Here is a 12941-nt window from a genome sequence, read left to right as displayed (position 1 = left end):
TTTATGCAATGTGTAATGATCAAGTCAGAGTCATTAGAATATACATTACCTAAATCATTTATTATTTCTTTGCAGGAGAATATTAAAAATCTTTTCTTCTAGTTATTTGAAAACACACAATAAATTCCCTTTAACTACAGTCACCCTGCAGTGCGGTAGAGAACTATAACCTATTCCTTCTCTCCAGCTGTAATTTTGTATGTGTTAACCAAATTTTTCTTATACTCCCCTTTCTCTTTCCTGTATATGGTAACCAATACTCTGCTATCTAAGCTTCCATACGTGAGAACATGTAGTTATGTGCTGTTTATTTCTCTCTTTTTTTTTTTTTTTTTTTGAGACAGAGTCTTGCTCTTTCTCCCAGGTCAGACTGCAGTGGCGCTATCTTGGCTCACTGCAAGCTCCGCCTCCCAGGTTCACACCATTCTCCTGCCTGAGCCTCCCGAGTAGCTGGGACTACAGGTGCCTGCCACCTCGCCCGGCTAATTTTTTTTTGTATTTGCAGTAGAGACGGGGTTTCACTGTGTTAGCCAGGATGGTCTCGATCTCCTGACCTCGTGATCCGCCTGTCTTGGCCTCCCAAAGTGCTGGGATTACAGGCATGAGTCCCCGCTCCTGGCCTGTGGTGTTTATTTTTCTATGCCAGGCTTATTTCACCTAAGCTAATACCCTCCAGTTGCATTCATGTTGCCACAAATGACAGGATTTTGTTCTTTATTATAACTCAATAGTATTCCATTATATAGGTATGTTACATTTTCTTTATTCATTCATCTGTTGATGGACACTTATGTTGATTCTATATCTTGGCTATTGTGAATAGTGCTGTAATAAACATGGGGGTGCAGGTAACCCTTTGATATATTGATTTTCTTTCCTTTGGATATATATTGAAAACCATACGATTAAATCAATAAACACAATGAAAGCATTTGGCAAAATTAAACATTCTTACATGACAAAAGCCTCTCAACAATTTAGTATAGAAAACATATGCTTCAACACAAAAGGGCATAAAGACAAACCCACAGCTAAGATCATACTGAATATGGAAAAGGTGAAAAATGAAAACTGGAGCAAGAAAAGGAGGCCCACTTTCACCACTCATATTTCACATACTGAAAGTCTTAGCCAGGGCAATTCAGTTAGAGAAAGAAATAAAGGGTGTCTGAATTGGAAAGGAGACAGTCAAATTGTCCCTGTTTGCAGACAATGTGATTTCATACACAGAAAAAACTAAAGACTCTACCAAAAACTTCTTAGAGTGATAAATGAATTTAATAAATTTAATAAAGTTGCAGGATATAAAATCAACATACAAAAAACAGTAGCATTTCTATATGTTGCTAGTAAACTAGCTGAAAAAAAATTAAGGAAGCTATTTCTTTTACAATAGCTACAAAAATGTAGCTATTGTAGAAATAAACTTAACCGAGGAAGTAAAAGATTTCTACAACAAAAATTACAAACATCAATGAAAGAAATGAAAGAAAACACAGAAAAGGAAAGACATCCAGGTTTATGGACTGAAATAATTAATATTCTAAAATGACTCACTATCCTACGTGATTTACAAATTCAGTATAATCACTAGCTTGTATTTTCAAAAGCACCTTAGCTGCATATTCTTAAGTCATTCAAATGACAATGCCTGGATTTAAGTGTAAGAGGTATTTTTATATCTATTTTATATTGGGCACAATATAGTGTGCTCGACCTCAACTTTGCTCAAAGATTGGAGCAGGTGCTGACAGCGAGGAGAACCCAGACAGTGGGCGCAGGCACTTCTGAGCCTGTGGGGTCACGGGGGCCCTCCCAGGCACCAAGAGTGCAGAGTGCCTGGGTCTGCAGCCGTGGCTTGAAAGGCTCCAGCTGTACCTGGGAGGGTGGGGCTCCTGCCTTCTCCTGGCTCCCAAGAGCACAGGACTGCCTGGGTCGCAGACCCTCCTTGGGCAGCTGCAGTTGCGCCTGGGGAGTTACTGCCCTGGCAATTTGGAAGGGGCTGAGCTCCCACTTGTCCCCAGCTCCCACTGGCTCCATAGAGTGTGCAGCCCTGGCCGTGACTCCTCTCTGCGTTTTCCCTTCAGTAGTGCACGGGCGAGGTGCAGGTGGCATGGGGGCCCTGGCTAATGCCGCACAAATGAACCTGATGCTCCTGGGGCCAATCCTGCAAGACCCGGCTGCCAGCGCTGATGGGCTCCCAGATGTGGTGGGAAGCGAAGTTGAGGCCACCATGGAGGGTCTGCACCTGGGAGTGGGTCCTGCCCAGCCATTAGGGGGCGGTGCAGTCAGATGCCTTGAGGACACAGGGAACGGGGACCTACCACCGCCACTGCTGCTCCTGCTGCTGCTCCTGACAACACTGCCCGTGCGGCCCAAGTGCTACTGACATGATGGCAACTGCCACTCCAGATGGCCAGCCGCTCCCATCAATAGTGTCCATATCTGGGAAGAAAAGTCAGGAAATAAATTATTGGTCAATAAAAATAATAGCAATAATAGTCCATGTTAAATTGACTGATCAACAGTGTTTGCTTTTGTTTAGGATTTTATTTTTTGCTTCATATTTATTAAACACATTTTATTTTATTGAGAACAAAATGTTAGATTTTTGGAAATTCATTTAGTACTTGTAAGTGTACTCTAGCAATGAAATTCTTAGCCAGACAGTTTAGACTCTAGTTTATATTTTATTGGTCAGAAATATTGTGTAATTTTAAAAATCTTGGTATATGTCTACATATGTTTAGTTGCAATTTAACTTTACCTACAGTCAGGTTTAATAGCTATCCTTTTGTGAAAGGATGATATCTTACCCTTTGTAGATCCACAGTGCCTATCAACAATGTTTACTTGCAACATGTTGACAACTAACAGAAGCAAGGTATTAATTTGCTAATAACTTATTATCCTGGGGGACAGTACTATTCATTCCCAGGCACTTAAATTTCTACCAAGACACATTTATATATAGCTGGAAAGAAATTAAAGAAAGCACAAAAAAGGAAAGACATCCAGGACTGTATTATTTTAATTAATTAATTATTAAATTAACGTTTCAATTATCTTGAGTGCTTTCTCATATGAGATTTGTCTGGAATAGTAACATACCAGGACTTCTGCTTTGGAATTTCCTTTTTTCTGAATTTCTTTTTTTTGTGTGACAACTTAGCATTTTTTTTATATCTTTCTAAGTTGATACTGTTTTATTATTTCCTTCAAGAATTGAGAATGTACTTACACATTGAGCATACGAAATTTCCCATTATATCAAATCTTTATTTATTACAAAATTCAAATAAGCTAATAGATCCTAATGTTGCCATTGTTTGCATTTTCCTCTAGCCTAAAATTATTTTTATTTCAATTTTTGGAAAATTATAACTCTTGTTTAATATCATCTCCCAACTCAAAACCAGATAAATAAAGCAATAAAGAAAACAGAGGCCAGGCACAGTGGCTCATGCCTGTAATCCCAGCACTTTGGGAGACCAGGAATAGTTGATCACTTGAGCCCAGGAGTTCAAGACCAGCCTGAGTAATATAACAAAACCCTATCTCTACTAAAAATACAAAAATTAGCCACGTGTGCTGGTGCATGCCTGTAGTCCCAGCTACTTGGGAGGCTGAGGGACAAGAATCACTTGAACTTGGGAGGCAAAGGTTACAGTGAGTGGAGCTGGTGCCACTGTTCTCCAGCTTGGGTGGCAGAGCCAGACCTTTTCTCTGAAAAAAAAAAAAAAAGAAAAGAGAAAAAAATGTTTCCTAATTAGTAAAGATAGTTTATAGACAAGATCAATAATAAACAAGATGTTTATAATCAAGATCATCAATAAACAAGATGTTTATGAACAGCCACAATTGCATAAGTTGGAAAACAATCATTTAGGTAAAGTTCTGGTGGTGTTGTATGTGCCTGTATGTGTGATAACATTTATCTATTAATCTTAATGTCATGCAAGGACAGTATCTTGATTTCTGCACTCCAAATTATTTCTTATTAGTAAATAAAAAATAAGTTTATCAGCTAGCAAATATTGCTTAAAAACTTGAAACACAAAAACATTGATATTATATGTATATATTTGTCAACACATAAAATATTCTGCATTTGTCATTTGCTCAAGTCTGAATGCTTTGGTTAGAAAAAAAGCTTCTAAATTTTATTTCTAGAAGATCACAATCTAAATTTCATATTCCCAAAGTTAATAAACAAATATAGTTGATAATTTTTCACAGTTGAAAGATAGGCATTATGATATATAAAATAGAAAAAAGTGAAGATTTATGTGGTTTAGCTGAGTCAATGAGTCAAAAATGTGGAATGCTGAAAAAAATAATGAAATATTTTATCCCATTCATAGAAGCACTTCTTCAAATTATAATTTTCAGAGATGATCATAGTACATTCAAAATTAATTTTTAAATTTTGGTAACTGCTTTAATAAGGATGATTGAGAAACTGCAGTGTATTAAGAATATAATAGTAGGGAACTAGGAACATCAGCCCTGACTCAGATTTCACCCGTAACTACTGAAAATGATAAAGAGAGGTTGGGGTGACATGATTCATATATTTGAATGTCTATCATGCTGAAAATTTCATTTTATTTTAATTTCTTAATTGAAGGATAAAATTTTATGTATTTATTTTGTACAACATGATATTTTGAGGTATATTTACGTTGTGAGGTGACTAAATATAGCTAATTAGCATATGTATTACCTTATATTGTTATGAATTTTGTGGTAATTAACATCCAAAATATATAAGAAATTCAAACAACTCAATAGCAAGAAGGCAAATGAACTGATTAAAATATAAGCAAAAGATCTGAGCAGACATTTCTCAAAAGAAGACATACAAATGGCCAAGTAGGCATATGCAAAAAATGTTCAACATCACAATTATTATGGAAATGCAAACTACAGCTCCACTCTGCTGTCATCTCACACCTATTATAATGGTTATTATCAAAAATACAAGAATTAAACGTGTTGATCAGGGTGTGGAGACCAGGGAACCCTTGTACACTATTGGTGGGAATATATTCACTTCGTGTAAAAGTAATTACAGTTTTGCCATTACATTCAATGGCAAAAACTTCAATTACTTTTGCACTAACCTAATAAATTAGTACAGCCGCTATGTATTAAATATTAAGTTTTAGGCTGCTAAGTATTATGGTTCTCCAGAAATTTTAAAATTGAACTACTATATGATCCAGTGATCCCACTGCTGGGTATCTACCTATCCAAAGGATATAAAATCAGTATATGGAACAGATATCTGCACTCCCATGTTTATTGCAGTATTATTCACAGTAGTCATGATATGGAATCAACTTGTGTCCATCGACGGGGGAATGGATAGAGAAAATGTGGCATATACATACAATGAAATACATTCAGCCACAGAAAAGAAGGAAATTCTGTCATTTGTGAAAACGTGGATGAACCTGGAGAATATTATGATCTAGGCCAGAAAGACAATTATCACATAGTCTCATTTGTATGTGGAATCTCAAAAAGTTAAGAAGTAGAGAGTAAAATGTTTTTTTGCCAGCAGCTAGTGTGGTTGGGAATGGAGTTTGGTAGATGTTGGTCAAAGGATACACAACTATAGTCAGAGAGAAGGAGTAAAATTCAAGAGATCTATTGTGCAATGTGCTGACTATTGTTAGCAACTTAATGTATTTTTGAGAAATTCTGAGAGTGGATTAGTGTTCTAAACCAAAATGATAACTATGTGAGATGATGCTGGAAACTAATGGAAACATTTCTTTTTGTATGAAGACAGGACTGTGAACAAGGGTGATTGTAGCATTGTTGGTTGAAATGCAGATGAAGGCCATTGACTTCTTTCAGTGTTCTTCAAGAGCTTTGGAATGCAAGGAACCAACGTGGTATGGAGAAAAAAATGTTACATATAGTGTCAGAAAACTCAGATGATAAACTTAATAAATGCATGAATTTGGGAAGATAATTTACATCTCTCAGGATCAGTTACTTCATACCAAGGTTTATACGTGGGTTATTAGGAAGTCTGATTTAAATGATGTAAGTGAAATGTCTGAAACATAAGTTATTCTCAGTAATATTATAGTTATTTAACACAACCTTTTAATGGGCATATGGTGTTAATGATACATTAAATTATATTTTAATATTTCAAGAAAATACTTTCATAAAGGAGTTTCATTCTTGTTGAACAGGCTGGAGTGCAATGGCACGATCTCAGCTCACTGCAACCTCTGCCTCCCGGGTTCAAGCTATTCTCCTGCCTCAGCCTCCCGGGTAGCTGGGATTACAGGCATGCGCCACCATGCATGGCTAATTTTGTATTTTTAGTAGAGACGGCATTTTGCCATGTTGGCCAGGCTGGTTTTGAATTAGTGACTTCAGGTGATCCACCCACCTTGGCATCTCAAAGTGTTGGGATTACAGGCGTGAGCCACTGCAGCCAGCCGAAAATAATTTTATTACATTTAAAATACTAATAAAACTTATTTAATCTACATTTGCTTATGTTACAAAAATATGGTTGCAGTATGAATTCAGATGGTTTACACATTAAAATTACTAACCTCTATGGCTGAAAAAGTTACCTATAAATGTTCATCGCCTTTAATTGATATTCACTCATATATGAAAATATATCACACTAATCAAATTGCAGATGTAGTAATAAAAAAGCAAAACTGTGCTATGAGTTTTGAACACCAATTTAATTTGACAGAACTTAAGTGACCAGAAAGAAAATAGAATTATTTGCAACTGCAGAAATTGCTGCTGGGTTAAAATTGACATTGAAAAAGCCCACCTTTTGACACCCCCCTCCCCCACATTGGCAACTGTTGGAATCAATTGTATGCTCCCAAGGCAAATTATTGTCCATAACATCACAAAAAGTAATGAGAGCAAAAGGATTTCTGTAAGAACATGAGGCTTTCCTAAGCACTAAACTAACAAAGCTTGAACTTAGCCAAGAAATGGGAAGCTGCAGACACTGCACATCAGCAAAATGTCTTGGCAGAAGATGGACATGCAGAAGTGCAATCACTGACTTATTTATTTTCCACTCTAGGGGACACCAATATGAAAGTGACTAATATAGGATAATCATTCCCAGAACCAATTAAACATAGCATGCCATTTCTTGTGGAGAATATTTCATGCTCAGGGAAATTAAACCATTTTATTATGATTAAGTTTCCTTAGTCAAACATGCTTTAAACTTACATTCTCACACTGTTAACTAGAAGGGTATGAATTTACTTTCCTATGGTGTACAGGTGATTTCTGGAGGGAAATAGATGAAGTGCTCACGTGGAATGGAACTAGAGTGTGGTTCTTTTTGTATTCTACTTTGCATTAACTGAAATATTTAGTGTATTGATCTCATTTCCCAAATGAATAAAATGGAGTTCAGAAAGCTTATGTGATTTGCAAATTGAGGCAGAGCTGATAACACACAGTGTTGTTTTGGCAGTGCAAGTTTCTGACTTCAAATCCGTTTAGACCACAGAGTTTTATCTATACAGCATAATTATGACCAGATCTAAGAAATCAAATTCTAAAACAATAGAGACTATATTTTGATGATGTTTTACTATATGATCAAGAACAATAAGTTAGGATACATTTAAATGACTTTAGTGTGTTTCATCGGTTCAATTTTTATGACTGCACTGTGAATTATAGGCATTTTAAACTTATTTTAATTGTATTTTCCAAATGTGAATTGGACAAATATTTAAAATTGTTGTATTCTCACCACAAAAAAGGTATGTAAGGCAATGCATATGTTCATTAGCTAGATTTAATCATTCCACAATATATATACTTTAAAATATCATATTGTACACGATATGTACAATGGTATCTACAAATTAAAAATGGAAATAATAATAATAAATTATGTCTTAGGCAAATATTCACTGATATTGGAAATAATATTTATGCATCTCATTGACTCAATTTATACTAAAGGCAAATAGCCATCTTCCTTAATAGTAGTTGTAGTATTTCCATAGCCATCTCTGTTTATCTCTGCAGTTTACTGTGGAGCAAATTTTCATACTTCAACACTAAGAGGAATACTTCAAAGGAAAATTGAGATATGAAAGTTGGTTGAAGGTTTTATGGGGAAAACTGGGTTATTTGTGGATAGATGTCATAGCACACAACCGTGTAGCAACTTATACTCAAGTACCATTCAAATATCTCCTCCTCACAAAATGTCTTCTGCTCCCTCGATTCCTTTCTTTAGGCATCTTCTGGTCTCTCATGGGAAGAATATATAATAATAAAGAGGGCTTGAGAGGAAAACAGACTAGTATTGGCTAATCCATTACATACTCTGGGTAAATTGTTTGAACCATATTCACACCCTGTTAATAAAACCTATCCCATATGGTTAAAATGGGTATTCAATAACATGTCTTTAATGTGTTTAGCACAACACCCAGCTAACTGTACCAATTGTGATAATGGTAACAAAGAAGTGGTCTGAAGCAAACAGAGAGGGAAAGCCCTTATTCCACTTCACATAATCTCCATCATTCTTGCCCCAAAGAGTATGTAACATACAATATAATTAAAAATGAGTATAGGACATTTAAGATTTCCAGGCTTATCTTCTGACCAACTTGCCATTAAGTTCTTCTGCTGCAGATATTATAGACACTTTATAAAGTAAGCACTCAAAATCCTCGTCTCCCTGGTCGTCCTCATGTTTGTTTGCCACTGGCATCCTAGAGAATGAACTGGCCTTCTCAATAACACCTTTTTTTTTTTTGAGACGGAGTCTTGCTCTTTCGCCCAGGCCGGACTGCAGTGGCATAATCTCGGCTCACTGCAAGCTCTGCCTCCCGGGTTCACGCCATTCTCCTGCCTCAGCCTCCCGAGTAGCTGGGACTACAGGCGCCCGCCATGGCGCCCAGCTAATTTTTTTGGTATTTTTAGTGAAGACGGGGTTTCACCGTGTTAGCCAGGATGGTCTCGATCTCCTGACCTCGTGATCCGCCCGCCTCGGCCTCCCAAAGTGCTGGGATTACAGGCATGAGCCACCGCGCCCGGCCCTCAGTAACATTTTGACTTGATCTATCAAGGCGCTTTCGTCAGTGCTTCTGGACCGCAGCCGCCACCTACAGCCTCCACAGTGCCAGGCGTCCCTGAGCTGGCCTCACTCCAGTTCCTGAGCACCAAGGCCACAGAAGCTGAGGCCCCTGATGGAGGCGCCAAGGCCCTGGGGGTGGTTGCCCGAGTCCCGCGCCTGTCTCCTGAAAGGCCAAGGGTGGCCTGCATCTCGCTGATGGCTGTTCCCTGCACTGTTCAGCCCCTCCTGGGAAGCCAGTGGCAGCCCCTGCAGCATGCACTCAGCTGCTCCTGCCCCGCAGGTGGGGCTCACTTGCCTCCAGCCCCACTCCAGCTCCTGAGACTAGAAGGAGTCAGACGAGGAGGTGTGCAACCTGACCAAGGTGGTCCTAGCGGGGAGCTTCGCTCCAGCGCTCTTCCGGGGAGGCTGGCTCACTTCTGGGACAGTGGCCAACCAAGGCCTGCGACCACCTGCCGAGCCGGTGACCGACGCTGCCCGACCCTCCCTCGCCCGCCAGGGCCCAACGCCCGTTGGACGAATCCCTGCTGCACAGCGGGCTCTGGTACCTGCCGTGCCTCATTTAACGGGACGCCAGGGCCAGGCGCCTCTGGCCGTGCTTTCAGCCCCAAGATTTCTACGGCTTGGATCCCGCTGTGCGAGCCGCTCAGTGAGATCTGCTGCTGGAGGGGTGGGCTGCATCTAGGAGGGGTTGATGGTGTCTCATCCCTGCAGTCCTATGGAAACAGGCTGTCTCAGAGAGGGGAGATGGGCAAGCCAGCTGTGGATACCCGGCTGAATGGCCTGGACGCAGCCCGCAGCAGCCTGGAGGAGAAGCTGGAGGGCTAGGTACCCACAGACGGGCTGGAAGCCTGGCCACTGTCACAGAAGTCAAGGAGTGTCCCCAAATCTCCCAGCCCCAGAAGCTCACCCTGAAGGGCTGAGGCCAGCACTGGGAGTTGTTCAAGCAAGACATGCAATCCTGCCATGAGAGCCAGGCCACGCCCCAGTGGACACCCACCCCACACCCTCGGCAGCTCAACCTCAAGGGCTGTGAGGGCATTTCTGGTGTTAGCATCTCTGGCTGCAAGTTCTGCATCCAACTCACCCGAGGCAAGCGACCCCCACCTGCGAGGCAGGAGCAGCCGAGTGCATGCTGCAGGGGCTGCCACTGGCTTCCCAGGAGGGGCTGCACCTTGCAGCGAACAGCCGCCAGCGAGATGCAGGCCTTCCAGCAGACAGGCACCGGGTTCGGCAACCACCCCCAGGGCAGTGGCGCCGTTGTCAGGGGCCTCAGCCTCTGTGGTCTTGGTACTCCCTCCACACCCCAACCCTGCACTTCCACAAAAGTTCAAGGCCAAGCAGCTCATCCCACGGATCCTGGAAGCCCCCAGAATGTGGCCTGGCTCTTGCCGACCAGGCCCAGTTGTGCCTCCATCAGGCCTGGCAATCCTTGCCTGACTTTGGCATCTACTACCTCATGGTCAGGCTCAAGAGCAGAAAAGATCCTGGGACTCGTCAACAATCAACAGTTCATATCGACTTGACCGTTGGTGATGTGGTGACCTGGCATTTCAGCGATATGTGGTACTGGGATGTCAAACTGGGATACCAGCAGGCGGTTATCAACATGGCCTTCAGCTGTGTGTCTCCCATCTGTCCAGTTATGCACAACCACATCAGGGGCTACAATTTCCTGTTGATCCAGAGTGGGCCCCTGGGGAGGAGCTGGATGAGGGGATCTCTTCCTGCAGCTCAGGGGCGGAGGCCTTCTAAGGGCTGTCTGACTGCCCCTGTCCTGCTTATCCTCTGCGGCTAGGCTCCCAAGCCCACACCCACTGGGTCTGGCTGCCCCACACCTGCTCCAGGCAGTCACTGAGCTGGGCTTGTTCACCTGGTGCCACTGGCTTTCTGCAGGCCAGGGACCTGGCTGAGCCAGACTCTGCCATCATCCAGGCTAGGGACAGGGGTCCTGAGCTCATAAGGTGCCCGCTTCCCTTGTCCAAGAGGCTGAGGCCAACACCCCTGACCTCTCTGTAGTCCCTGAACACACAAAGAAGTCCAACTCTAACTGTGGGATGATGAGTCCTGGTTTCAAACTGAAGTTTATGTCTTCTTACTTTTAAAGACTAGTAATCACTGTAATTCCCCAAGAAGATAAGGTGTCATGAATGTATTTTTTAACTGTCGTAGACTTATTGAAGTGAGTTTTGCAGTTCTAGTAATCCACAGAACACATTTAAAAAAATTGAATAATCTACCTTTGTTTCAGTGTCGGGTACTGATCTTGGTACGGCATTGGAAAGTAAACATGATGTAAAAAATCGCTGGTCTTATATAATTTATATTCTAGCAGGTAAGAGAAACAAACTGTGTATTAGTAAAATATACAGTGCATCAGGTGGTTCTAAGGAGGAAAACAAAGCAGGGCAGAAAAAGGAAGTGCTTAGAAAAACTTTTAGTAATACGATTAAGGTAGGCACCACTTTGAGGAAACATTTGAGGAAAATGATGAACACGGTAAATATTCATTAGGAAAAAATGGAATTTTTGTAAAATGAGAGATGATGTAGGTGAAGAATTTGACAGTTATGGATATATTAATTTTGGGATTTCCATTAAGTAGTTAATTGGAGATGTTAAGTAAGCATTTAAATATATAAATCTGAAACTCAGGGGAGAGTTCTGGCCTGGATATAAAATGTTGAAAATCATTGCTATATTGTTCTTTTGGGCATGTTCAGCTGCATGGGTGCTGGCAAGGATTAGACACACAGACAGTTGCATTTAACAAAGGTTGTAATTTTGGCAGTAGAGTTGAATATATCAAGGGAAAGAAATGAATTGAAGTTGCATAAGCTCTAGAAATTTCAAGTTGATAATTAACTTCAATTTGTTTGAGGTAGATGGGAAGCAAAGGGATTATGGATAGTAAAAAGTTGATAGAAACAGTAGATCATTGTTTCTTTGAAGCTCACACTTTGTTTCTAGATATATTGTTTTATGGCCAAATGGAGATATTATCTTAAAAATAGAATGGTTTTTATTAAATAACATTAAATGGAAAGATGTATTTGGAGTTGTCACTTTATATAAAAAAGTTGAAGAGACATAGGAGTTATAGTGATTTACATCTTTATAAGGTATTTTTAAAGAGAGATTTGAGGAATGATGAAGGTTAAATGATTAACACAAAAACTAAGATTAAATGACCTGGGCATGGTGACCCATGCCTGTAATCCCAACATTTTGGGAGGCTGAGGTGGGTGGATCGCTTGACCCCAGGAGCTTGAGACCAACCTGAGTAACACAGTGAGACCCTGTCTCTACAAAAAATACAAAAATTAGCCAAGTGTTGTTGCATGCACTTGTAGTCCCAGCTACTGAGGAGGCTGAGTTGGGAGAAATGCTTGAGTCTGGGAGGTTGAGGCTGCAATGAACTATGATTGCACTACTGCACTCCAGCATGTGTAACAGACTGAGATCCTGTGAAAGAAAAGAAAAGAAGATGAGAGAAGGGAGAAAAGGGGAGGAGAGGGGAGGGAGAGAAGAGAGAAGAAGAGAAGAGAACGAAGAGAAGAGAGAGAAGAGAAGGGAAAGAAAAAGGAAAAAGGGAGAGAGAAGAAAGGAGAAAGGGGAAGAGAGAAAATAAACAACAATAACAACAACAAAAATGACAATCAAATCAAACAACACATAGATTTACTGAAGCATAAAGAAAGACCTGAGTCTATAGACCAACAGGTTGGAGCTCCAGATGACAGTGCTGAGAAAAAAAATCCCCATGGAATCACATGCTAAAGAATATGTGTTTGATTAGGAACTCCAGAGAAGGGGTAGAAGC

At 40.6% G+C, this 12941-nt stretch overlaps 1 protein-coding gene across 6 annotated transcripts in view; it reads right to left on the bottom strand.

Annotated features, from left to right (window-relative positions):
- LOC134760535 (protein FAM27L-like) overlaps positions 1–12941 on the bottom strand; it is a 39727-nt gene that overhangs the window by 16588 nt on the left and 10198 nt on the right. For 5 of the 6 annotated variants that reach the window (XR_010138180.1, XR_010138179.1, XR_010138181.1 and 2 more), the window contains exon 2: positions 2325–2445. The gene's annotated coding sequence lies outside the window, so the exon portion shown is untranslated. Of the gene's footprint in view, positions 1–2324; positions 2446–11358; positions 11447–12941 lie in introns of those variants that run through there. The other variant, XM_063718525.1, reaches the window with a different exon arrangement.

This window comes from Pongo abelii, chromosome 19, assembly GCF_028885655.2.
Source record: "Pongo abelii isolate AG06213 chromosome 19, NHGRI_mPonAbe1-v2.0_pri, whole genome shotgun sequence".
In the NCBI taxonomy this organism is placed as follows: Eukaryota; Metazoa; Chordata; class Mammalia; order Primates; family Hominidae; genus Pongo; species Pongo abelii.
This window is presented reverse-complemented; position numbering and strand designations above follow the sequence as displayed.